Raw genomic sequence first — 25,495 nt, 5'->3', positions numbered from 1 at the left:
CGAGTCGGTTCCGACTCATAGTGACCCTGTGTACTACAGAACAAAACACCATCCGGTCCTGTGCCATGCTCACAATTGTTTTTATGCCTGAGCCCATTGTTGCAGCCTCGGTATCAATCCATCTCCTTGAGGGTCTTCCTCTTTTTCACTGACCCTGTAACTTCTTAGTCTCCTTCCAATAAGGGGGGAAAAGTCTCCCCTCTTCCTACAGTGAATTACCCAATGTAGGTGCTCCCTACATAGAGCTAAGGAAAAAAAGGGAGCCAGTGAGAGTAGAGCTAGAAACTGGGCTTTGAGTCAAAAGCCCTCAGCCCCAGGCCTGGCTGTGACCCTCACTTGTCAGTTTACTCATCTGTGAAATGGAGTTGATAATACTCCCCACCTCCCAGGCGTGTGTGAGAATTAAATGTTACTGTATGCAATAAATGCTCCATACACGATTCTGGCTCATAGCCACTGTTATGGACTGAACTGTCCCCCAAAAAATGTGTGTCAACTTGGCTAGTCCATAAGTCCCAGTATTCTGTGATTGTCCACCATTTTGTCATCTGATGTGATTTTCCTATGTGTTGTAAATCCTACCTCTATGATGTTAATGAGGTGGGATAAGCAGTAGTTATGTTAATGAGGCAGGACTCAATCTACAAGATTAGGTTGTGTCTTAAATTAATCTCCTTTGAGATATAAAAGAGAGAAGTGAGCAGAGAGACATGGGGACCTCATACCACCAAGAAGCAAGAGCCAGGGGCACATCCTTTGGGCCCTGGGGTCCCTTTGCTTAGATGCTTCTCGATCAGGAAAGATTGATGACAAGGACCTTCCCCCAGAGCCAACAGAGAGAGAAAACCTTCCCCTGGAGCTGGCACCCTGAATTTGGACTTCTAGCCTCCTAGACTGTGAGAGAATAAATTTCTCTTTGCTAAAGCCATCCACTTGTGGTATTTCTGTTATAGCAGCACTAGATAACCAAGACAGTGACCCTATAGAACAGTGTAGAATTGCCCCATAGGGTTTTCTAGGCTGTAACCTTTATGGGAGCAGATTGCCAGGTCTTTCTCCCATGGAGCCGCTGGGTAGGTTCGAACTGCCAACCCCTTCAGTTAGCAGCCAAGAACTTAACCATTGCACGACCGGGGCTCCTTCTATACACTATAAGGTACTGGGAAAATGTGAGTAATTAATCATCGCAGCTGCCATTTGCGAGTGTACTCTGTGTAAGACCCTGTGCTAAGGACGAGCCTCAGGGACCTCACCGGACACCCACAGACCGGGAGATAGTTACAACTGCCATCCCCATTTTACAGAAATGGAAACTGAAGCCCAGAGAGGCTAAGGAGGTGGCCCACTAGCAAACAGCAAACATGTGACTGAGCTGCTGGCCCGCAAAGCCAGTACCTCCCCTCCGGTAACGGGCAGCGCTAACAGACCGTCGGCTCCTGCACAACAGGAGTCCTCTCCAAGGCAGCCACACTGATTAATGTTTTTAATTAATGTTGTTAAGCACACACACAAAGCAGTGTTCTGTGGAAATGAAGGAACGAGAATTTCTTTCTAACTTTCTCCCGGGAGTTGGCCCAGCCGGCGGCTTGCTGCCAACGTGATGGAAGCGAGGGGCCCAGGGTGGCCGAGGTGGGTCAGAGGGCCAGCCTGCTGCCAAGTGACAGGGTCACAGCCTGGATGCACCCGTGCCTGACCGGCAGGACCGTCATTCCCCACCCACAGAGCCGAGCTGGAGGGAAAGGAGATGACCAGCACAGGTAGACTGGACTTGCCCAGCCATGCTGCTGGGCCACCAGGAGCCCCCAGAGCCAGGTGGGGAAGGAGGCCCAGGGCCCGGGTTTGAACAGAGAAGTGGCTGCCGCTTCTAGACTCTCCTCCATCCTCCTAAGGGTGGGACATTCCGCTGTCTGGATGAAGGAGACAGCCTGCCCCTGAACCAGCTGAGTGTGTCACGGGCCCTGTCAGGATGCCCGCAAGACTTCCCTGGTCACTGGTGGGCTCTGAGGACACAGCGTTGTGATGAGCTGATGTGCCCTCCAAGACACCAGGGAGTGAGAGGCAGAGGAGGGGCCTGGCTCCCGGCACCTCGGCCACTCTGCTCCGGTCTTTCTCACTCTGTCATCTGTTGTTGCTCACTGCCGTCCAGATGGCTCTGACTCATGATGACCTTGTGTACACTAGAAGGAAATGTTGCCCAGTCCTACACTATCCCTACGATCACTGCTGTGTTTGAGTTCACGGTTGTGGCTATTGTGTCAATCCACCTCAGAGAGAGAGGGTTTCTCTCATTTCCACTAACCCTCTACTTGACCAAACGTGATAGTATCCATATGGATACCAGGAGAGCATTCTCACTCTAGGCCACAGGACTGCAGGAGTGCTCCACAACCCGAGAGACAGGGCCACCTTCTCTCCCTCTCCCCTGCTCTCCTTTATCAGGCCAGGTGAGCAGAGGTTGGGTAACCTGGATAAGGAAGAGGCCAAGTGGGGAGCCAGGTCTGGGTTAGAAGCCTCAGAGGCACAGCACGGAATAATCACAAGCTCCTCGCCAGGAAGGCAGTCTCGCCACCCAGGCTGTCGGCCTTGGATGCCACCTGGCCACTGGCCAGGCAGTGGGGCTGATCAGGTGCACAGACAGCAGCCAGCACCAGCAACCCTGTAAACAAAGGCCCTTGACACTCAGCAGGAGAAAGGGAATCGGGCATGAACTGAGCGAGCGCGGTGGGTGCTTCTGACCTGGAAATCATCAGAACCCCATCCACTCGAGCATGCAGACCATGAAGGAGGGACCACGGCTGTGACGATTATGTGTCAACTTGGCTAAGCTGTGATTCTCAGTGGTCTGGCAGACGCTATGAAATCATTCTTCATTTTGTGATCTGATGTGGGCAGCCAATCAGCTGGAAGGGAAAGTTTCCTGGGGGTGTGGCCTGCATCCAATATATAAATGGATGCTTTGGCAAAGCTCGCTGTCTCTGGATCCTGCATTCGTCTTGTGGTCTGACCTCCAGCTCTTGGGATGTGAGAAGCCTTCAGCCTGCTGCCTGACCTGCAGATTTTGGATTCACCAGCTCCCACAACGCCATGAGCCAGCACCCTGCCACCTGACCTGCAGATTTTGGTTCATCAGCCCCTGCAACCAGGTGAACCAGGAGAAATATTCAGCCTGCCACCTGACCCACTGATTCAGGACTTGCCTGCTGACAGTACTATGTAAGCCATTTGCTTGAAATAAATCTCTCTGTATATATTTATATATAGGCTTCACTGGTTTTGCCCCTCTAGAGAACCCAGCCTAAAACAAGGGTGTCTACAGGGGCTGGGATGGCAAGCGATGCAGCCGTGCCCCCAGGAAGCCTCTGAGAGGAGGCCCCAGCCTTGGGGTATGTTTGTTCCTCCTAGAGAAGGTCCCAGAAAAGAACACAAGAACACAGAGGGTCAGGAAAGCAGAAGAAAGCCCACAGCCCACCTCCCATGCATGTCCCGATTCTATGAACTCCACTGGGCCCGAACGGGGAGGTCCTGGATACAGGCTCAGAGCTGGTGCCCGCCAGAGAGCAGCTGTGTCACCTGGCACCAACTCCTTAACCTCTCTGATCCTCATCTGTATATCGGGGAATAGTAATAGAAGCTACCTCCCCAGATCAAGGTGGGCATTACCACTGCAGTGGATGCAGAACGCTGAGCACAGAGTGAGTGTCTGATTGCTGTTATTATGACTATTGCCTTGTTTGAGGCCAGTGGTCCTAGATTTGAATCCCAGCTCTGCCACTTCCTGGAAATGTGACCAAGAACAATTGCTTGACCTCTCTGTGTCTCAGTTTTCCCATCCACAAAATGTGGACGTGGCCAACAACCGCACAGGACCACTGAGAATTACAGGGGACGTCGGAAAGCAAGCAGTTCAGAGCAAGCTTTCATGAAGGCCCCCACCCAGACTGAGGACACTCTACAAAAAAAACCCAGCCTTGTACTCTGCAAAAATGTTGAGGTCAAGAAAGGCTGAGGTACCATTCCAAGTTAAAAGAGGCTAAGGAGACATGACCACAAAATGCAACAGTGATGAGGAATCTGGAAAAACAGTCATAAAGGACATGACCGGGGCAATTGATGAGATCGTGTATGGCCTGCGACTGCGGTAACAGAATTGTAGCAATGCTAAATTTCCTGAGTTTGATAATTACGCAGTGGTTATGTAAGAATGTCTTTGTTCTTAGGAAACACTGAATATTCATGGAGAAAGAGGCATGATGTCTGCAACTTACTCCCAAATGGTTCAGGAAAAAATGATGAGTGAGTTTGTGTGTGTGTGTGTGTGTGTGTGTGTGTGTCTGTGCGGGTGTGTGTGTGCGCGCGCGCGCTCACTCCGCATAGCAAGAGTTAACAATTGGTGAATCTGGGTATGCAAGAATGACATCAACCTTGCTTTATTTTCTGCCAGTTTGAAACCAAGAGCTGAGGGGCAGGAATGGTCGAAAGAGCTGCTATCAAGCATCCATGAGGGCTAGAAGGGGAAAAATGTTGCTCACAAACCAACATCACCTTATCGAAAAATGTTATGATTTATTGTGTGTCGTTGTTGTTTGCCATCAAGTCAATTCCGATTCACAGCGACCACAAGTGACAGCGTAGAACTGCCCCAGAGAGTTTTCTAGGCTGTAATCTTTATGGGAGCAGATCACCAGGTTTTTTCTCCCACGGAGCCACTGGTGGGTTCAAACCTCCAGCCTTTCAGTTAGCAGCCAAGCACTTAACCATTATGCCACCAGGGCTCCTTAAGATACAACTATCCAACCTCAATCTGTGCCAACAACTGTGTAAGGGCTTCCATCCCTATGACAGCCCCAGGAGGCAGGCAGGGATTCTCATTATCCCTGTTTTACAGCTCAGAAAGCAAGGTACAGTAAGGTTGGGAAAGGTGCAAGGTCAATGCAGAGGAGAGAGGCTGGTCGGGGAGCACAAGAAATCTAGTTCCAGAAACTATGCTCCTAAATGCGATACTTCTCCTAGGAGGGAGAGTTAGGACCCACCGTTGTCACATAGCCACCACCCATCTATCAGTTAGTTGTACTGTGGTGGCTTGCAGGTGGCTATAATGCTGAAAGCTAAGCCACCAGTATTTCAAATACCAGCAGGGTCACCCACGGTGGGCAGGTTTGAGAGGAGAATCCAGACTAAGACAGACTAGGAAGAAAGGCCTGGTGATCTACTTCCAAAAATTAGCCAATGAAAACCCTACGAAGCACCACAGAGCACTGTCTGACATAGTGCTGGAAGATGAGTCTCCTAGGTCGGAAGGCACGCAGAATACACAGTGGCCACAACAGTGGACTTGAGCGTATCAACAACTGTGAAGAGGCTCAGGACCAGGCAGTGTTTTGTTCTGTTGTACACGGGGTCATGGAAGTCGGAGCCGACTCTACGGCAACTAACAACACCACCTGTCACACACAGAAAAGATTCTGAGTCAGAGACACCTGGGTTCCAAGCCAAGCTCCCCTAAAAGCTTTATGTGTGGATCAGACAACCTCCTCATCTCACGGAAGGACTGAAGGAGATAATACATGAGCAAATGCTTTGTAAACTGTAAAGTGCCACAAATCTCCCCATCGAAGCTTAGACAGTGCGGCGGCACGAGAAGAGTCAACCATACTAAGCGTTTTTCCCTGAGGCATGGAAGCACGTCACCTCTTCATCTGCTGCCTGAAACTTTCCTTTTTGTACCTACACTTACATTCAACTTTCCCTCACAAACATCCTCCCACAGCTCCACCCACCGCAACATGTCAATCTATTAAGTCAACCCCAAAGGCAAATGGTTTTCATTTCTCCAATCCCACAAGCCTCCCTTCCTGCTAGCACACTCGTCTCTTGTCACCCAGAACATCAAAGACAGAGCTTTCCGTAAAAGCCTCCACGGTCATCTGGGTGACGCGTGCAGATAAAAAACAAGCTTGCCACAAGCCGGGGGGCTGGGCAGTACCTTCTGGTGCACCAGAAGGGGAGGCGGTGGACTGGGCACAAACGGTGAACTGTAAGGACAAACATTTTGCACAGAGTGTCCCAGCCCGGCTCTTCTCTCCCAAGTCTGCTGGTGACCGTAGCCAGGCCGTTCCCCACTCTGGGCCTCTTGCAAAGGAAGGGGGTTGGAGCTGTCCATCTCTGGGCCTCTTTCAGATCTACAACTCACTGATTCCATTTCTCCCTCACTGCTCAGTTTCCACTTCCTGAACTATAATGACAGTTCATTTACATAAAGAAAAAAAAAAGAGAGACTGAGTGGTTATAGGCCGGGCTGTTTTTTGGTGACCCAGGGAGGAGAAAGAGTATATTTCCACTTAGCTCAGAACAGTGGTCCTTCCATTCTTCAATTACTTAAATGATGTAAAGTCCTGGGCCAGTGGGACCTCGGGGGAAGTTCCAGGTACTAGGCTAAGTTCGAATCTCAGTGAAGGTAGGGTAAGCAGGGAATTTCCCACGGCAGATAGGTGTGCCAACAGGTGGGCAGTGACGGAGACTCCCCTCCCTGAGAAAATGTCCTTTACCCATTCACACTCCATCTCAGTAAGTCATACAGTAGGGGGCCCCCCAGGAAACACGGGCCTGGCGCTGGCTGAGGGGCTGTCATCCAGGAAGCTACACCCTACAATGAAAGTCACCTCTTCCAGGAAGTCACTCTTGAACTACTTGCGACTGAGAACCTCTAGATTATAAACTCCATAAGAGCAGGAATGGCTCCTGGCATGAAATGAAAAACAACCACCGCCACCGAGAGACTCCGACTCACGGTGATCTCACGGCGATCTCACGTGCGTCAGAGGAGAAACGTGCTCCCCAGGGCTTCTCCCTCTGCCCAGAGTTTTTCAATGGCTAATTTTTTGGAAGCAGATCACCAAGCCTTTCTCTGGGTGAACTTGAATCGCCCACCTTTCGGTTAGCAGCCAAGTGCGTTAACTGTTTGCATCACCCAGGGACTCGTATGAAATAGGAGCTCAATAAATTACTGGCAGAATTGTAAACTCTTACTAAATAAATGGCTCACGCTGCTTCCGTAAAGCTTAAGCAATTCTCTTCCCCACAATAAACTCAAACCCGTTGCAGCTGAGTCAGTTCCAACTCATATTGACCCTGTAGGACAGAGTAAAACTGTCCCGTGAGGTTTCCAAGGCTGTAATCTGTACGGAAGCAGATTCTCACATCTTTCTCCCATGGAGTAGCTGGTGGGTTCAAACCACTGACCTTTCGGTTAGCAGCCAAGCACTTAACCACTGTACCACTAGGGACCCTTCCCCACAACATTGACCTCCAATTGTGTGCTATGTACTGGGGATACAAGGGGCCCTGGTGGCACAATGGGTAAGTACTCAGCTGCTAACTGAAAGATCGGCAGTTTGAACCCCCAGCTGTTCCTTGGGAGAAAAATGTGGCAGTCTGCCTCCTTAAAGATTACAGCCTTGGAAACCCTATGGGGCAGTTCTACTAGTCCTATGGGATCAGTATGAGTTGGAATCGACTCGATGGTAATGGATTTGGTTTTTTCTTTTTTCCTTCTTTTCTTTTGGTACTGAGGGTACAAGGGTGAATGAAACAGACACTTATCCAGCCAGCCAGCACCCGAAGTAGCTGCTGAAAGTGCTGCTGGATGGCGGCCCTCAGCTATCAGCACTCTTTGGGAATTGTCTTGGTTGAAAAAAATGACTTTGTTTAAGGTCATGAATCCTTCAAGGAGGGCCCACAGATAATGCCTGATCAACCCTTACCCCAATTCAGGATGATTCTGAACGGCCATTCTAGCTGAAGGGCTCTCGTGGGCTTGCTGGGGTCTTTGTTGGGAAATCAGCACTGCTTCCTTCTTCCTCAGTTTCATAGGTGTTGACCCCAAAAGCATGAACATCTTGCTCACTATCTACATCTTAACACCTTTCTCCCAGGGAACTCAACTTGCATCATGAGGTTCTGACGACTGATGGTCAGGCCCTGTGCCACCAGGATTAAGACTCCAGGATCAGGACAGAAACAAATTATTCCCAGGTGAAAACGATTCCCTGGAGTACTCTTCAGACAAGAATCCTAAAGCTTGGGCTCCAGGTCAAAAAAGAAGAACTTAGAAGGACCGTGTAAACACCTGTAGTTGTTTGAGTGGGATCATGAGGTCCAGCCCCTTCAGGTACAGGTCCATTTTCTTCATCTTTGTTCTCCAGCACCTGGTACAGGAAGCAAGCTCAGTAAAACTTCTAATGACGACTGGATGATGGTTGGATGGATAAATGAATGGATGGGCTAACATCTGGCTGCACAAAGAAGTCATACCTAAAGCAGCTAGATAATAAGTAAAAGACATTGATGGTTTGGCCCAGGATGAATTATGTAATCCATGTAAAGTGTTTATCATATTACTCAAGAAATATTAACGACTATGATGCTACTCATGGAGAGCTTCCTATAGGAGGCAACTGGTGATGCGCAGCTTGACAGAAGCAAGAGAAGGCAGAAAGGCACACCTGGCAAGAGGAAAAGTGAGTCCTGACTCGCTCATCAGATACTGGGTAATAACACCCTCATCATGGGGCTGCTGTGATGGTCCAATGGCATAATGCACGGAAGCATTCTGCAACCATAGTTCCATCACTATGAATGCTGGCTATCATGTTCCTGTTGCCAGCAGAGGCGAGCGGTGGGCGGAAGACCCTGAACATTCTGTTGCTGTTTAGAGACTTAATTCTACAATGATAAGCCATCGAGGTTGTAGAACAGAGGTGCTACGTGACAGCTGGTAACCTAAGCTTCAGAACAGACATAAGATTTCTCAAATAATACATATACCCCTTAGGCTGCCAGTACGAGTTCCTGGGTAGTACAATCACTTAACATGCTGGGATGCTAACCAAAAGGGTAGAGGTTCGAGTTTACCCAGAGGCATCTCAGAAGAAAGGCCTAGTGATCTATTTCTGACAAATCAGCCATTGAAAACCCTATGGAGCACAGTTCTACTCTGACACACGTGGGGTCACCATGAGTCAGAGTGAACACAACGCCAACTGGTTTGGCTTAGGTTATCAGTACTTGCTTCAAAAGCCTAGTCTTACTCCTGAAGTAGATGGGGGCTTGGGAGGGGTCTGCAGCTTCCATTCTGAGAAGATAGCCTGAGGGGCAGACCCAACACTGGAGAAAGCCAGACCTAGCCCCTGAGAAATGGAGAGAGGCTGGGGGCCATGCCCATTCAGGCACCCACCCCTCCCACCGAGCCTCCTTATTTCTGAGGGTGACACCCCAAGAAACCAATGGGAGTATTAAGGGAAAGGGGTATAAATAGAAGCCTGGTGTTTGTGTAAACAAGAGTAAGTGATGAGGACACTTGGGAAGGGATAAAGTTTACTTGCGAAGATTATGAAACAAGTTACATCACAGAAGGCCATTTGTTAAGTAGTACAGTGTATTCTAGAAAACACAGATGGCTTTTGGCCTATTACTGCATGTCCCCGAGCTGGGAACACTTAAAAGGCTAGCTGCAGGGGCCATCAGAGGTGGCAGGCACGAGTGACAGCGAAGAACTGACCCCCAGGGCAGGCCAGGGTGCTGGAAGTTGAGGTTGAAGGTCCCATGTCACAGGGAGGCAGTAAAGCTCAGAGTTTAAGCAGGCAGTCTTGGAGATGAGCTGACCTGGGTTAGAACAAGATGAAGGCTCCACCACTTCCTTCCTGCATCACCTGAGGTGGTGGAGCTCACTTGAGCCTCGGGCTGCATCTGTGATATGGGGATAAAGATACAAACTACCAGAGTGCCTACAGGAGCTGAACATAATGGATGCGAAGCGGCTGGAACGTGATTAGCGCACAGTGAGGGGGTGCTGGCATTATTATAATCACAGGTCACAAAAAGAAAAACAAAACAAAACCCATTGCTGTCAAGTCTCTTCCAACTCATAGCAACCCTATAGGACAGGGTAGAACTATCCCATAGGGTTTCCAAAGAGTAGCTGGTGGATTCGAACTGCTGACCTTTTGGTTAGCAGCCATAGCTCTTAACCACTGTACCACTAGGGCTCCACATAGGTCACAGACCTATAAAATAAGATCTAGTGACAGCTACCCTTTCTAACTGTGCTCCACAAATTCCTAAGGGTTCAAAAGGTCGCCTGAGGCCACTTCTGAGGGCTTGAAAGAGTCGGGGTAGGGGCAGTGGGAAGAACTATAGCTCCATTTTAACCAAAGCAGCTCGACTTTAATCAGTTATATGTGTAAGGCCTTCACATAAGATTTCAGTTGCCAAAAGGGTCTGAAGGCTTTAAAAAACCATGAAAGCTTCAAACAAGTCAATCCTCTTGTTTCACTCACGAAGAAAACGAAGCCTCAAGAAACCCAGGGACTCATCTAACCTCACAAGGCATACCAGAGGCAGGGGAGGGAAGGGTGCAGATAGGGGATCTCGCACACAGGCAGCGAAGGGACGCTGGACATGCTCCAAGGTCTAACGCTCTAGAGTTCAAGACTCCCAGATGTAAATCCACAAGCCCTCACTTGCCAAGTCTGGTTAAAAGAGCAAAGGCCTAGTGGAAGTCAAGTAGAGTCCAGCAGAAAGAAAGAAAGAATGTCTTCCCCTAGGATCCATGTCCCAGAGCTGGCTGGGGTTGGGCAGAGGGGCCCGGACCCGGGGCTCTACCAAGGAAGCAGAGAACAGAGTCCATGGCAGGTTACCACTCCAGAGCCCTCGAGGCATGAAAGGGAACTTCAGGTCAACAAGCATCAGGAACAAAGGAAAAACAGAAATTACAGCTTCTAGAAGATTCCTGCAGGTCTTGTCTGAAGTCATGCATGAGTCTCAATCTGCCCCAAAATGTAGGTTCACATAAGCAGTTATGTAAATTCTCCTGGGCAGGGTGGAAAGAACCGAAAGACTTTTCTCAAGTGTAAATGCTCTCACGTGACAACAGGTCAACCATCAACTAAGGAATCCACGCAGGCAAACAAAGGAAACCCCAGCATAGAAGAAAAGATCAATCCTAGGGAAGTCACTCATAATAGCCACTGATGTACAGCCTCCTTGGGGCCAGGCACTAGGGGGGCTCTTCATGAGATTACTAATACAAAAAGGTAGGTATACTGTCCTCCCGTCAACTGAGGCTTGGAGAGCTGCAGTGACTTGCCCAACATTGAGCCCAGATTTGAATCCATACTGTGTGGAGTACCATGTGTTATTAGCAAAACATACGGGGAAAAAAAAAGACCTTTCCCAAGTCCCTCTTGCTTTTCCCCATGCCCTTTTCAATTAGAAACTTTTTTTTTTTAAGCACACTAATTCTATATGAAGAAAGTTTCATTCAACAAGGGATACGTTCGTTCCCCAGCAGAGGAGGAGTGCAAGCAACAGCAATACCACCATCAGAAATGCTAGACAGTGGAGTCTTGCCCCAGATAAGGATTGGAAGAGATGCTCTCGGAGGTATCTTTAACCCTAAGATTCTGCAACTCTAAGTGGAAATTCCAAGTCTCACACAATTATTCCCCTAGTTGAATGGAGGCGTGTCTACAAATCCAAACATGTAAGCCTCTTTCTTTCTTTAGGAACAACAAGGCTCTTTAAAGCCCATCCTGGCTTCTCCCCCACTAGCCTCAACTTTCCTGGGAAGAAAGCTTCCAGCTGGGGAGTCAGCTGTCTATGACAGACAGCAGACACAGGGTTAGACAAGTCCTACCGGCCCCACAGGATGTGGTGAAGTAGGAAGACAAAATCAGAGAAAGCTATCTAGAAACAAAAACATCACAAATAAAAAGACTTACTTAACAAGAGCACGCAGGACTTTTCTCCTGCCCCAAAATAGCTGAAAGAGTTATATCTCAAAGTTTTCTGAAGAAAAAATCCTACCTTGCTCATAAGACAAATGTGGAGGGACAATGTCAAGTTTTAAGCAAGAAAGACGAAAAGGACAAGTTCAGTGATTTTACGGAGAGCTCCATGATACAAGGAGCAGGGTTCCTTCAAACCAAGGAACCAACATGCTAATCAGCATTTCACACAAAGGCTCAATGTGGAAGCGAGCTCATTTTAAGTAAAGGTGGCGTTGCAGCTGGCTCAACTCGATGGCATCCACACAGAAAGTAACTAATTTGGCTGCAGGAACAGCCAAAAACAGCACTCCCAAAGAGAGTTGGTAAACAAGCAAATGAAAAAAAGATCTGGCCTCACTAAGGATAAAAATATAAAGTTAACAAGAGACCATTTTGCACCTATGGAATTCTAATTTTTGTAAGTTACTAACATACGGTGTGTGATGAGATTGTGGTGAAGCTGGCATAGTCACAAGTTGATGGCGGCAGCGTGAACTGGGACAACCCTATTTGAAAGTCATTTGGCAATATGGGTCAAGAGTCATAAAACCGTGCCCTTTGACTCAGTAAGCCCTCTGCCTGAGAACCTATCCAAAGGATTTTTCCAAAAAGAGAAGTTACATGCACAAAGAGGGTCATAGCGCCCTTAACAGCAAACTACAGGAAATCTTAATTTCCAACAACACAGAACTAGTTTAGAACACTATCAGCTTGATGAACCATTATCTGTTAACCTGCTGCCGTCAAGTCAATCTCAACTCATAGCGACCCGATCGGACATGGGAGAACTGCCACATAGGGTTTCTCAGGCTGGAATCTTTATGGAAGCAGACTGTCACATCTTTCTCCCGCGAAGTGGCAGGTGGGTTGGAACTGCCAACCTTTCCACTAGCAGGCGAGCGCTTAACCCCTCTGCCAGCAGGGTACCTTATGATGACCCATTACACGTTCTTTAAAATGATCATTAGTAAGGTGCTTTAACAAAATGGAAAGAATCAATGACATAATGTCAGATAAAAAACAGACTATAAAATATTCCCTCGGCCACATTTATACCTATATAAAACCTTAAAACAATGAATAGACAAAACATATTGGATATCTGAAAACAATCTGATTGGCCAAGGGGGTTACTGATTTGGTTTTCTTGTCAATTTCCATTCTTTGATGTTACAATGCTGTTGGTGCAATCATTGACGACGATAAAGATGATGATGATGACGATTTTTTATGGGTAAAACTTCAATAATATGTAAAAGAGAAATGGAATGGAACCCAAAAACAGGACCCGGGACATGAGAAATGATAAAACAGAGGCAGCATTTGAGGATGAAGTCAAAGAAACACGATGTTTAACTGGCGAACTGAAGACTTAGGCACCAGTGGGGTCCTGTATTAGCCACTAGGCCTTCCAGGCCTGCAGCACATCCAGCAGTATCTGATCATCTCAGCTTTGTGAGATCAGGCCTCTTCTTCCTCCCCACCGTGTCTACAGTGTTCAAATAGGATTAGAAAAACCCAGATCTTGTGTGTCTTTAAATGCCCACCCTCCTAACACCTAAAATCCTGAGTGGCCTAGAATAATTTACCAAATATCCTAAACTAAGTCTTTTTTGAAAGCAACTTGGACCAGCTTGGAGACATAGCAACATTTTCTCTGCTTGATGGAATTTCTAATGTCAGCGGTAGGCCCAAGAAGCAGGTACCCCCACTGATGGTCCAGCCCAGGGGCAGTCAAGTCGGGGATCAGGACTTTGGAGTCACAACTGACCTGAGATCAAGTCCCGACTCCAACCCTACCAGCCATGCACCTTTGGGCATGCTATTTCACCCCGGTGGGCTCAGTTTCCCCATCTGTACAATGGGGATATTATAGAATCTTCCTCATACGGGTGTGGTGAGGATGAAGGGAGGCAGGATACTCTCAGCACAGCGCTGGGGGCTCCCTCCTACTCTCATTTCCTGGGTCTTCTTGTCTTACTGACTTGTCCCCTAGGTCTTCATGTGCCACATATGCATGTATGTATATACGCATGTGTGTATGGGGGTGGGGGTCAAAGGTTGATGAGCAAATGCAGGGCAACCCCTGACTGCATGATGGAATCACCTGGCTGCTTCCAAAGGCACAGCCGCCTAGCCTCGCGGAACAATTAAGTCAGATTCTTTAGGGGCAGACTTGGCACGAGGATTTTGAAAGCTGATTCCACTGTGTCCCTGGGCTGGGGCACATCTAACTCAAGCAAGAGCAACCGGTGATTTCTCCTCCAAACCTCCAAGCCCGAAGGTGCGTGAGGCTGGAGTCTTCCTTCATTTCTCCAGGCCACGGTTCAGCAGCCCCTCTGGAACAATCAAGCGCTCTGTGAATGACAGGCAAATGGAAGGGGTGCCCCTCCTGCTCAGCCCAGTGGTTTCGGGCAGAGCAGTAGAGCTGGCCAACTGGAACGGCTGCCTGCAGAGACCTCTGGGAAGCCCCTGGCCATTGGGCAGCGACACACTGATGGGCCAGGGGAGAACGCTGCCCACCAGCCCCGTCCTCTTCCCATCCTGTCCAGACCCCCTGTGTGTCCCGGGCCTGGTGACAGCAGATGGGCCCTGGGAGCCTCCAGGGGCTCACTGTGTTCAGGGGAGGAAAACCCACCTGCAGAGGCGGGAGGCGGGAGGCGGGAGGCGGGAGGTGCAAGGTACAGGAGGTTCAGCCTTTGCAGTCACACCTGTGAGACTCAGAAGTAAGAGACTTGCCTCAGGTCACACCATTTCAAGCAGCAGAGCTGGAATCTGACCCAGGCCTGTCTGATCAGGGTTTGCTGTCTCCCCAGGAAGAGTAAGATGTGGCAGCTGCCTTCTGATAGCCTGTCTGTGAAGGAGCCAGCAGGAGTTGCACTTGTGTGTCCCATGGGGGTAGGGTCTTCTTTGCAGGGGGTCCTGGGGGTGATGGGCACCTGTTGCACATATGGATTAGAAGGGGTTTCCCAGAGAGGAGATAGGAGGGGGAGGGCAGTGAGCATAGATGGTCTCTCGTACCTCTTTGTGCCAAGAGCTGGCTTCGTAAACTGCCCTGTGGCCCTCTGAACCACAAGGGCGAGAGCCCATCTTTAGCCTGGGGTGACAATTTCAGTAAACACCCTCTGGGAACTGGGACAGCTCTCTACTTCCTAGAGTGCTCTCCAGGAACAGATGGGACAAGCTGAGAAGCCTCAGGCATGGGGCCTGGGCCACAGCTAGTGCTCGGGAAATGGCAGCTCTCAGATGCTGTGACCCCTTGGTGGCATGTAGCAAGTGATCAGGAGTGTCTCAATGACCCCAATAACAACCCAAGGACAGCAGGCGCCATTAGGCAGTCAGTGTCTGGTAGGAGTTCAGATCGGGGGGGAAGACAAGCAGGATCACGCAAGCTTACCTGGAAGGGGTGGGATCTGCAATGGATGGGTAGACTTCAGATAGGTCAGACAGGCCCCCAGGCCAGGGAGAAAGGCATGAATTAAAACAAGGAGGAGGGCACAGCCAGAGGGATGGGGTACTGCCTGGTTGAGGCAAACTATCCCTTGGAGACTTGGATAACTAGGGCTGGGAAGAAGGGTCCTCAGCAGATTTAATGACAAATCCTGTGACACCATAAATGTCCAATAATAATGAGTGACTGAAGGAGAAACTGTCACATATCAGCAGAGGCCACCATCAAGGTTCATCTATAAACACAAAATTCCAGGTCTAAGTGGAGCTGGGAAAGCCTCACCTATGATAGGATGAAACCAAAACACCACACCAGCTGCCTTCCAGTCCATTCCAGCTCATGGCCACCCCATGTGTGCAGAGTAGAACCGCTCCATAGGGTTTTCAAAGCTTTCTGACCTTCCGGAAGCAGACTGCCAAGGCTTTCTTCCAAGGCGCCAGTGACCATGTTTGAACCGCCAACATTTCAGAGCACTTAACCATTTGCCCCACCCAGGAACTCCTTTCATCATCACCTCCGGAAATACTCCACTAGCTGCCTTCCCTTACGCCAGCATGCTGGTCAGCTGGGCCCTCCCTGCACCTTCAGTTAACAGGGACACCACAAAGCCCCTGACACCAAGTCCCTGGCAGCAAAGCTGCAGTGCCAATCCAGCCCCACCACCAAGAATGCTGAATGCTGCAGTCCCACAAGCATCCTGCCTTTGGCTTCTCCTAATGCTAGCTCGGGAGCCCTGATAGCACAGTGGTTAAGAGCTGTGGCTGCTAACCAAAAAGTCAGCTGTTCAAATCCACCAGCTGCTCCTTGGAAACCCTGTGGGGCAGTTCTATCTGTCCTATAAGGTCACTATGAGTCGGAATCGACTTGACGGTAATGGCTAATGGTAATGCTAGCTCTGAATGGACCTAGAAACATCTTCCACCAAGACCTCCTGTCATGGATTGAATTGTGTTTCCCAAAAACGTGTCAACTTGGCGAGGCCATGATTCCTAGTATTGTGTGACTGTCCACCAGTTTGTTGTCTTATGTGATTTTCCAATGTGTTGTAAACCCTATCTCTTTGATGTTAATAATGTGGGATTATTGGCAATTATGTTACTGAGGCAGGACTCAATCTACAAGATTAGGCTGTGTTTTATGTCAATTTCCTTTATAAAAGAGAGAAGCGAGCAGAGAGACATGGGGACCTCATACCACCAAGAAAGCAGTGCCGAGAGCAGAGTGTGTCCTTTGGACCCAGGGTTCCTGTGTTGAAAAGCTCCTAGACTACGGGAAGATTGATGACAAGGACCTTCCTCCAGAGCTGACAGAGAAGAGAAAGCCTTCCTCTGGAGCTGGTGCTCTGAATTTGGACTTCTAGCCTACTAGACTGTGAGAGAATAAACTTCTCTTTGTTAAAGCCATCCACTTGTGGTATTTCTGTTACAGCAGCACCAGATGACTAAGACACTTCCCTACTTCCAATACCCCCAGCTGGCCCCAAGTGTCACATGCAAGAGGGACCTAGGTGCAGGGTGTCTTGACAACAGGGCTCCCCAGACCCCTACCTGTTAGGGAGCAACACTGAGCGGACAATCGAGGACACATCCATTCCCTGAAGGGTTAGCAGGCGGATGTCTCCGAAAAAGGGGCATTGGTACCCTGGTGCTAAGCAGGATCTTCCACACAGCTGGGACAGTCCCAGAACTTCTCCCAGCTGCCAACTGAGAAGACACCGTGCAATCTGCTTGTCCCATCTGCCAAGCAGTCCTTCCACCAACACCACTCTCCTGCATGTGCCTGCTGGTAGGGCACAGACTTGGACAAAAGGCAGCACAAAGGAGAGCAGGTGCTCAAGGTCATGGGCTTCCAGGGCCATAACACCCCTGGGTTCCCTCTCAGGGCAGCGTCCATGCATACTGCAGACACTCAGTAACTGTTCATTGAGTAAACTGCCAAGACAGACTTTTCCAGTCTATCCATGTGGCCTGTGTGTGCTCATAGACTTTTCAATCAACCTGCTATGTGACTCTGAGCAAGCTGTGAGGTTTATCTCCTCATCTGCACCTAAGAGCCGGGGATGAAAAGGTATCCTAAAGTACTGGGCATGCTTTTCCTTTGCATCCTCATGGCAGGATAAGTGCTGACCAGGAGTGAGAGAAAGAGTGGGGCTAAGATGGCCCTTACCTAGGAAACATCTCAAAGCAGCTGGGAAAACGGGGTGTGGGCTCTCCCTGCGATGGTCTGGCCTGTGGACCGAGCCTGGTGTCAAGTGCTGGGCCAGGGTGTTGACAGACCTCGTGGTTCCATCCAGAACGCATGTCCAATGAAGAACACCCCTCCCAACACTGGCGTCTGCCATTTTTCTTTCTTTCCACCAATACTGTACTGCCAATCTATTTCATGCTAGATACTGAGGTTGGGGAGCCAGGGGTGGAGAGGCACACAGGCAGCAACCTTGTCCTCAGGGAACAGATCCCAGGTCCTCTCCTTCCTCTTCCCCCTTTTCCAGCCCTCTAGCAGTTGAACCCCCTTCTTCTGGATTCACTGCTGAGTTCCTTCCTGATCTTCCACAAGAGGCCCCAGGTCTGCCTTTCCATTTGAAGAAAGGTCCTGCCCTCCTTCTGACCTCTCCCTTGCCATCAGCGGGTAGACACCCATTCCTGTAAAAAGCACTCAACCTACAATCAGCCTGGGCTGGATGTCCCAGGATCCTTCAGAAACAAACACTCATTACCCAAAGTATTTGAGCGCACAGGGTCACGTGTCCCACCTTCCAGTTAAAGTCTCAGCACTAGTATCAGCAGTCTTCAGTGGGGTTTTCCCTCCTGGGGGTCGGGGCCTGGGATTCCATGGCTGAGCGTGGTGGAGAACATGGAGTGTGAGCTGGGGAGGGGAAGGAGGAGGACAGCGGGAACACTCAGCACCAGGGCGAACCAAACAGACAAGGCGGTTTCCAAAGACCTCATCTATGCAGCACTATGGCCTCAACTTAACTCTCTTCACGCCCGACCCCAGAGCCCCGGCAGAGGTGATGAGCAGGTACTGCCCCACGTTCCACATGGAAGCGCCCAGAAACCCCAGCCATCCCTTTACTGGGAGCTGTCTGGGTGACACCCAGGCTCAGAGCCAGAAAACCCCTTAAAAAAACCCAAACCAAACCCGCTGCTGTCGAGTTAATTTCAACTCATAGTGACCCTATAGGACAGAGTAGAACTGCCCCATAGAGTTTCCAAGGAGCATCTGGTTCGAACTGCCGACCTTTTGGTTAGCAGCCATAGCTCTTCACCACTACACCACCAGGTTTTCCAGAACACCCTTTAGAGGCAGGGAAATCAGGTGCCCCCAGAACACCAGACCTGCACTGGCAGCTATTTACATTTAAATGGATTAAAATTAAGATTCCAGTTCCACAGCAGCATTTCAAGTGCTCAGTAGCCACATGCAGCTTTTTTTCCCCCGGTTGCCATCAAGTCAACCCTGACTCGTGTGTGTCGGAGTAGAACTTTGCTTCATAGGGTTTTCAATGGCTGACGTTTTGAGAAGTAGATCGCCAGGTCTTTCTTCCCCAGAAGAAAGCATATCTGGGTGGGCTCGAACCTCCAGCTTTTTGAGAAGCAGCTGAGCATGCTAATCATTTGCACTATCTAGATGTTGTTGTTGTTGACAGGTGCTGTCGAGTAGGTTCTGACTGACAGCAACCCTGTGTACAACAGAAAAAACATTGCTGGGTGTTGCACCAACCTCACATCGCTGTTGCAACCACTGCATCAGTCCATCTTGTTGAGGGTCTTTCTCTTTTTCACTGACCCTCTACTTTACCAAGCATGATGTCCTTCTCCAGGGACTGAACCCTCCTGAAAGTACGTCCAAAGTACGTGAGACAAAGTCTCGCCATCCTCACTTCTAAGGAGCATCCTGGCTGTACTTCCTCCAAGACAGATTTGCACTACCCAGGGACTCTCACATATAGCTAAGTGACTACAGTGTTGGTGCAGACGGAGAACATGTTCATCACACTAGAAAGTTCTACACGCTCCAGAAGCTTTCTCTGGCTGCACAGAAGTGGGGCAGGCCCCGAGCCCCGCTTCTATGCCCCCTTTTATGCCCAGCTTCCCAGAGGTGGAATGGAAAATGCCTCCACAGGGGGAGTGGTGGCCCCTGCTCTGAGATGGGAAAAGAACACTGGATCGCAGCAAGCCCAAGACCTGAGGCTGGGATGCAGCTCTCCCACTTCCGAGGTGTGTGACCCATGGCAATTCACGTCACCTCCAGTGCCTTGCTTCCCCATCCATGCAATGCAGGTGAAAATACTGTTCCTCTTCCCGAAGCGCACACAACTATGAAGGGATTGCGTAACCAAGCAAACCCAGCATCGCACAGTGGGAGTACAGAAACGGCACGGTGCTCTTCAAGTCTGCACTCTGCTAGATGCAGTTATTATCCTCCCTTTTTCATATGAACACACCAGCTACAATGACTTACCAGAGCTGAATGGGACTCTTAGTCATGAAACTTAACACAAACCAAGCAAGCTACCTTCTCTGCATGCCCCCTGCAAAACATCTAAACCTAGAATTGCAATGAGTCTATTTATTGTGACATTCTCTTTAACGCACTTTCCAGCCCTGCCTCTGCATTAACTCCAGGGCAATCTTTCTAAAATGCAAATCCAGTAACTTTCCTGCCACCCCCTGCTTCCCCAAGGTCTGCATCAGGAGAACGATACCACCGAGGCTCTTTAGAGGGTCCACAAAACCCCTGGTGGCCCTAGCCCAGCCCGCCTCACCCTGCTCCGCTCCTGCCAACCCTTGCTTTGCACCTCCCACTAGATGCGGCAAACCCTTCCTGGTCCCCAGCACTGGTCTTTGGGGTCCATGGCTACTGTTCCTTGGGGTCCACTGCTCTTCCCTGTCTTATCCATCTGAGCCATGTTTTCTAACTTGAGTTTCAAAAGCGACCACAGGCACCACATCTTTTGTGAAGTGCCCTTGATTCATATCCACGGGAGTCTAATCTCACGTTCCTCGGTGACACCTCTGTGCAAGTTCAAGACTGCAATGTCTGTCCCCCGTATGAGGCCAGGAGTTCCCCAAGGCCCCACACCTTACTCAGGGCCTGGTACCCAGCAGGCCAGCTACATGGGTCTCTTCTGTAGAATGAACGGAGCTGAAACAGATACAATCCAGAAGGTGACTTTATCAGCTCCCAGGGATGCGCAGAGGCCGAAAGGCTGCTGGAGGGAATCCCCATCTCTAAATAACCCTAACCGCATGAGGACAGACTGCAATCACCGCATCAAAGAGCGGGGAGGAGAAAACAAGGAAGGGTCCCCCAAAACCCAGGACAGCTACATTAGTGGGGTGAGGAAACTGTCTGCAGCTTCCCCGTGACCTTGCCAGGGTAACGTCACCTTTCAGGTGACAAATTGCACTTATTACCACTCGACTGGGTAACACCAGCACCAGCACTGAATCCTGGAGTCACTGGCTGCCTTGAGAGTTTGTGCACAATGGCACAGCACAGAATACATTCTCCTTCTGACGTGCAGACTGGCGGGGAGCAGGGTAGAGTCCACTCAGAGGCACTTCGGAAGAAAGGCCTGGTGATCTACTTCCAATCTGCTAACCAGTCTGAAGGATGCTTGTTAAAAGTACACCTATTTAAGGGGAGAAAAAGGAACCCTGGTGGTGCAACGGTTAAGGGATAGGCTGTTAACCGATTAGTGGTTCGTACCCACCAGTGGCTCTACAGGAGAAAAGACCTGGCGATCTGCTCCCACAAAGACTGCAGCCTAGGAAACCCTATGGGGCAGTTCTAATCTGTCACACGGGGTCACTGTGAGTCAGAATCAACTCGCCATCATAACAACAAGGGGCAAAATGTTAAAAATGATGAGTCTGGGTAAAGTACACATGGGACTTCTTTGTACTGTTCTTGTAACTTTGACTCAGTGTGAATGTGAAATTATATCACATTTTAAAATTTTTGCTTAAATTTTGAAAATTTATACTCATTTAAGACAAGAAAAATAGGGCAAAACCACAGAAGAGAAGAGCGTTAGGATGCAAAGTCCGAGGCCCACCTTTCCCCAGCTGTGCTGGGGGCTTGAAGCGGGCTGAAAGGTGGTTGCCCAAAATGGTATGTCCCCTAGAACCTGTGAATGTGACCTCATTTAGAAAAAGAGGTCTTTGCAGATGTAATGAGGAGTCCCCAGGTAGTACAAATGGTTAATGTGCTCGGCTGCTAACTAAAAGTTTGGAGGTTCTTTCCATCCAGAGGTGCCTTGGAAGAAAGGCCTGGTGATCTACTTCCAATAAATCAGCCACTGAAACCCCTATGAAGCACAGTTTTACTCTGACACACATGGGGTCACCATGAGCCAGAGTCAACTTGACAGCAGCTGATTAACTGGTTGCAGATGTAATCAAGGATCTCAAGATGAGATCATCCTGGAGTACGGTGGCCTTGATTCAATAACAAGTGTCCTTGTGAGAGAAGAGAAGAAGCATCATAGACAGTAATGCCACGTGAGACCAAGGCAGAAGCTGGAGTGATACAGCTAGGAGCCTAGGAATGCCTGGAACCACCAGAAGCTCCAAGAGGCTACGAAGGATCCTCCCCTAGAGCCTTCGGAGGGAGTGCAGCCCTGCCCACACCTTGATTTCGGACTCCCGCCCCCCCCAAAACTACGAGAGAATACATTTCTGTTGTTTTTCAGTCACCCAGTTTGTGGTCAGTGGCTATGGCAGCTCTAGGACGCTCCTACAGGGCCTCAGTCCCCCGTGGGGGAGGGAAGCCGGGTGTTGACTCAAGATGGAGGTCGACACCCAGTGGGGCCTGAGCAGCTGAACTTGAAACAGACTCCAAAGGTGTTTTTTCATCCAACTGCTCACATGACATGGGTACACAGAGTCCAGGTAAGTGAACGCAGTGCTAGGCCTGGGCCCTAGGCTCCCAAACCAAAGACCTGGCTGGCTTTAGGGAACAGAACCATTCCTCTGCTTCCAGCCCAAACTAGCTTCTCAGAAGATCAGCCTTCTCCCCAAACAGATCATTCTCCGATGTGTCCCACTGGGCCTAAAACAGGGTCTGGCACGTAAGAGGCGCCCCGTATATATCTGGTGAATGAATGTCTGTTAAATGAGCCCAGGCAATGTCTCAGAGCCCAAAACCCACTGCCATCGAGTCGATCCGACTCATAGCGACCCTATAGGAGAGAGTAGAACTGCCCCATATGGTTTTCAAGGAGCGCCTGGTGGATTCGAACTGCCGACCTTTTGTTTAGCAGCCGTAGCTCTTAACCACTGCACCACCAGGGCTCCTCCAGAAAACCAGCCATTGAAAACCCTATGAAGCACAGTTCTACTCTGACGCACACGGGACCACCTTGAGTCAGAATCGACTCGATGACAACTGGTTTTTTAGTTTTAACTCGGACACTGAGGAGCGCTTTTAATTCCTTCCTTCCTTTCACCCCAAGCTCATCACACACACGTTCACAGGGTGCTCTCTCTGTAGTGTCTCCAACCTACCCATCTCTTACAGGTCAGGCCCAAGCCACCCCTTGCGGTTGATTTCAGTCCCCTGATCTCTTCCAGAATGCAGCAAGGGCAAGCTTCCTAAGTGGCAACCCCACCACTCTCACCTCTGCTGAAACCCCGTGGAGCTCTCCATGCCCCCAGCAGTGTCCCAGTGGTCTTTCCAGGATCTGGGCTCTGCTTTCCCTTCCCACCTCCCCTCCTGCCTCCAGCCTAGAGCACTCCTGCCGCTTCTTCCCAGGGCTACCTCCTTCCTTCCCTGACCCCCAAGTCCAGAACTCCACCCCACTCCCAGGGAGCACCTGGACCTTACTCAGTGATTACCTGATTCCTCACCTAACTGTCCCCCCCAACCCCACCAGGAGACCAAACGTTCCCTAAGGGAAAAGACAGCATCCTACTGATCCGCACTCCCAGACAGCAGCACAGGGCGCGCAGCAGGCTGACTATGCTCAGTTAAACTGCTGCACAATTAAGTGTCCCAGCAAGCAGAAATAATGCTATCCCATCCCAACTGTTTAGAAACAGAAAGTGATTATCTATGCCTCAGTTTTTTCATCTGCAAAGTGGAGGCAGACTCTAGAACAGGGCTGGCAGGAAGGAAGTACCTCAAAGCCGGCCCCTGGAGGCCCTCAATGATAAGCCTTCTCCCTCCCTATCTTCAGCTTGCTGATTTCCTTATCAGGGTGCATCCACCCAGGAGGACTCCTTGGTGACAAGCTCCAGCACCAAGATCCTATCTCCCCCCAACTGAACTTCAAAGCAGCTTTATCTGCAGGACCCACCTCAAGGAAGGTGGATTCCCAACTTCTCTGGGTAATTCTTTTATTCTGGGCCGGAGGGCACACCCAGCCTTATCTGGAATGTCCCTAAGCTGTTGTCTTTCCAGGAAGGGTGTCTCCTATCAGCAGACTGCCAGGAGGCCAGAGACCAGGGAGGCAAAATGGAAGAGAGGGACTCTGGTCCCTCCGGCTGGGTAACCAGGGACAAACCAGCCCATCTTTCAGGGACTCCGCTTCTCCATCCCCTCCTCTGTACAAGAAAGAGGCTGGCTCAAGGTGCCTCCAGCTGCGACACCGCACTAATGAGCTGGGCTGGACGGGCAGAAGTGACATTAAACCTTTCTACCAAAGGAGGGAAAAGTAATCAGGGATACTTCCAGGAATTGCTTTATCCTGGACAAAATGACCATGTGCAGGCAAGCCCTTGAAGAATCACTGACTGCATCCTGGGAAGATCAGAGCGGGTAGACACACCTGGGGAAGCAAGCACTGGGGCCTCCAAGTGAACACCAAGTCCCTGCTCTCGGGGAACCGTGTTCAGCCTGATGAGAATTCTGCAGGAGCCTCTGTGTGCTCCCGTGGAGGCTGCAGAGGGAGGGCTGGGGGACAGGGAAGGGGGAGGGCCTGCAGGGAGCTGCCAGCCCAAGCTCCAGGCCACCCTGGGTCCTAACCCCTTTTGGCCACTTCGTAACTAGCTTGTTCCTAGCTTGCTTGTCCTTGAGCTTTGGACCTAAGCAGCTTAACAGAGCATGTGTGTACCGGCCTAAAGCTGCGTCTGGCACAGAAGTGATGCCCACTTCCCATCTCCTTTCCTTCAGGAGTGTGCCGTGAGAAGAACTCCTTCAGGGCAGGCACTGGCTCTTCTCATCTTCCCAGAATGCTCCTTAGAAGCAAGGATGGCAAGACTTCGACTTGCTTACTTTGGACATGTCATCAGGAAAGACCGATCGTTAGAAAAGGACATTATCTTTGGTAGAGACCAATGAAAACGAGGGAAACCCTCAGCGAGATGGATTGCAACAACAGACCAACATATCAAGGATCACGAGATGGCACAGGACCGGGCAGTGTTTCATTCTATTATACATGAGGTCACCATGAGTCAGAGCCGCTCAAAGGCAACAACGCAGACTCTAGCAATACTTGGAATATTTAAAAAACAAAAAACAAAAAAACACCTTGTTGCTGTCAAATTGATTCTGACTCACAGCAACCCTACAGGACAGGGTGGAACTGCTCCACAAGGTTTCCAAGGCTGTAATCTTTACAGAAACAGAGCAGCAGAGCAGCTGGTGGGTTTGAACCACCAACGTTTTGGTTAGGAGCCAAGCACTTAACCACTGCACCACCAGGGCTCCTACTCGGAACACAGTAGTTGCTTAATTAATGTTCCCTAAATGCATGAACGGAGTCCTAGGTGCTGCAAATGGTTACTGTGCTTGGCTGCTAACACAAACCTTAGGGGTTCGTGTCTACCCAGAGGCACCTCAGAAGAAAGGTCTGGTGATCTACTTCCAAAAAATCAGCCACTGAAAACCCTAAGAAGCACAGTTTTACCCTAACACACGTGGGGTTGCCATGTCGGCAACTGGTTTTGATTTAAATGCATGAATAGAATGAAAATATAAAACAGGAAGCAACTGGGGGTGGGGGGAGAGGCCGGTAAGCCATGTTATCAATTAAGTTGGTAAAACGCACTCAACTGGCTGAGCCCCCATGCCCTTCCAGCTTCCTCCTGCCCTTCCTCCTTGGAGCCTCAGAGTGCTCCCCAGGTCTGAACCCTAAGCCTCGAGAGACAGCAAAGAGCAGCAGCGAAGCACGAGGACCCAGGGCGACAGCGGGGTTCCAGGCCCGGAGCTGCACTGACCAGCTGTGCGATCTGACTGGGGACGGCTTACTCAAGCGCTCAAGGCCTCC

At 49.9% G+C, this 25,495-nt stretch overlaps 1 long non-coding RNA gene across 4 annotated transcripts in view; it reads right to left on the bottom strand.

Moving 5' to 3' along the window:
* The window catches only part of LOC111819951 (uncharacterized), a 277,819-nt gene that overhangs the window by 102,185 nt on the left and 150,139 nt on the right, over positions 1-25,495 (bottom strand). The window lies entirely within an intron of this gene.

Source organism: Trichechus manatus, unplaced genomic scaffold (genome assembly GCF_000243295.1).
Source record: "Trichechus manatus latirostris isolate Lorelei unplaced genomic scaffold, TriManLat1.0 scaffold00022, whole genome shotgun sequence".
NCBI lineage: Eukaryota > Metazoa > Chordata > Mammalia > Sirenia > Trichechidae > Trichechus > Trichechus manatus.
This window is presented reverse-complemented; position numbering and strand designations above follow the sequence as displayed.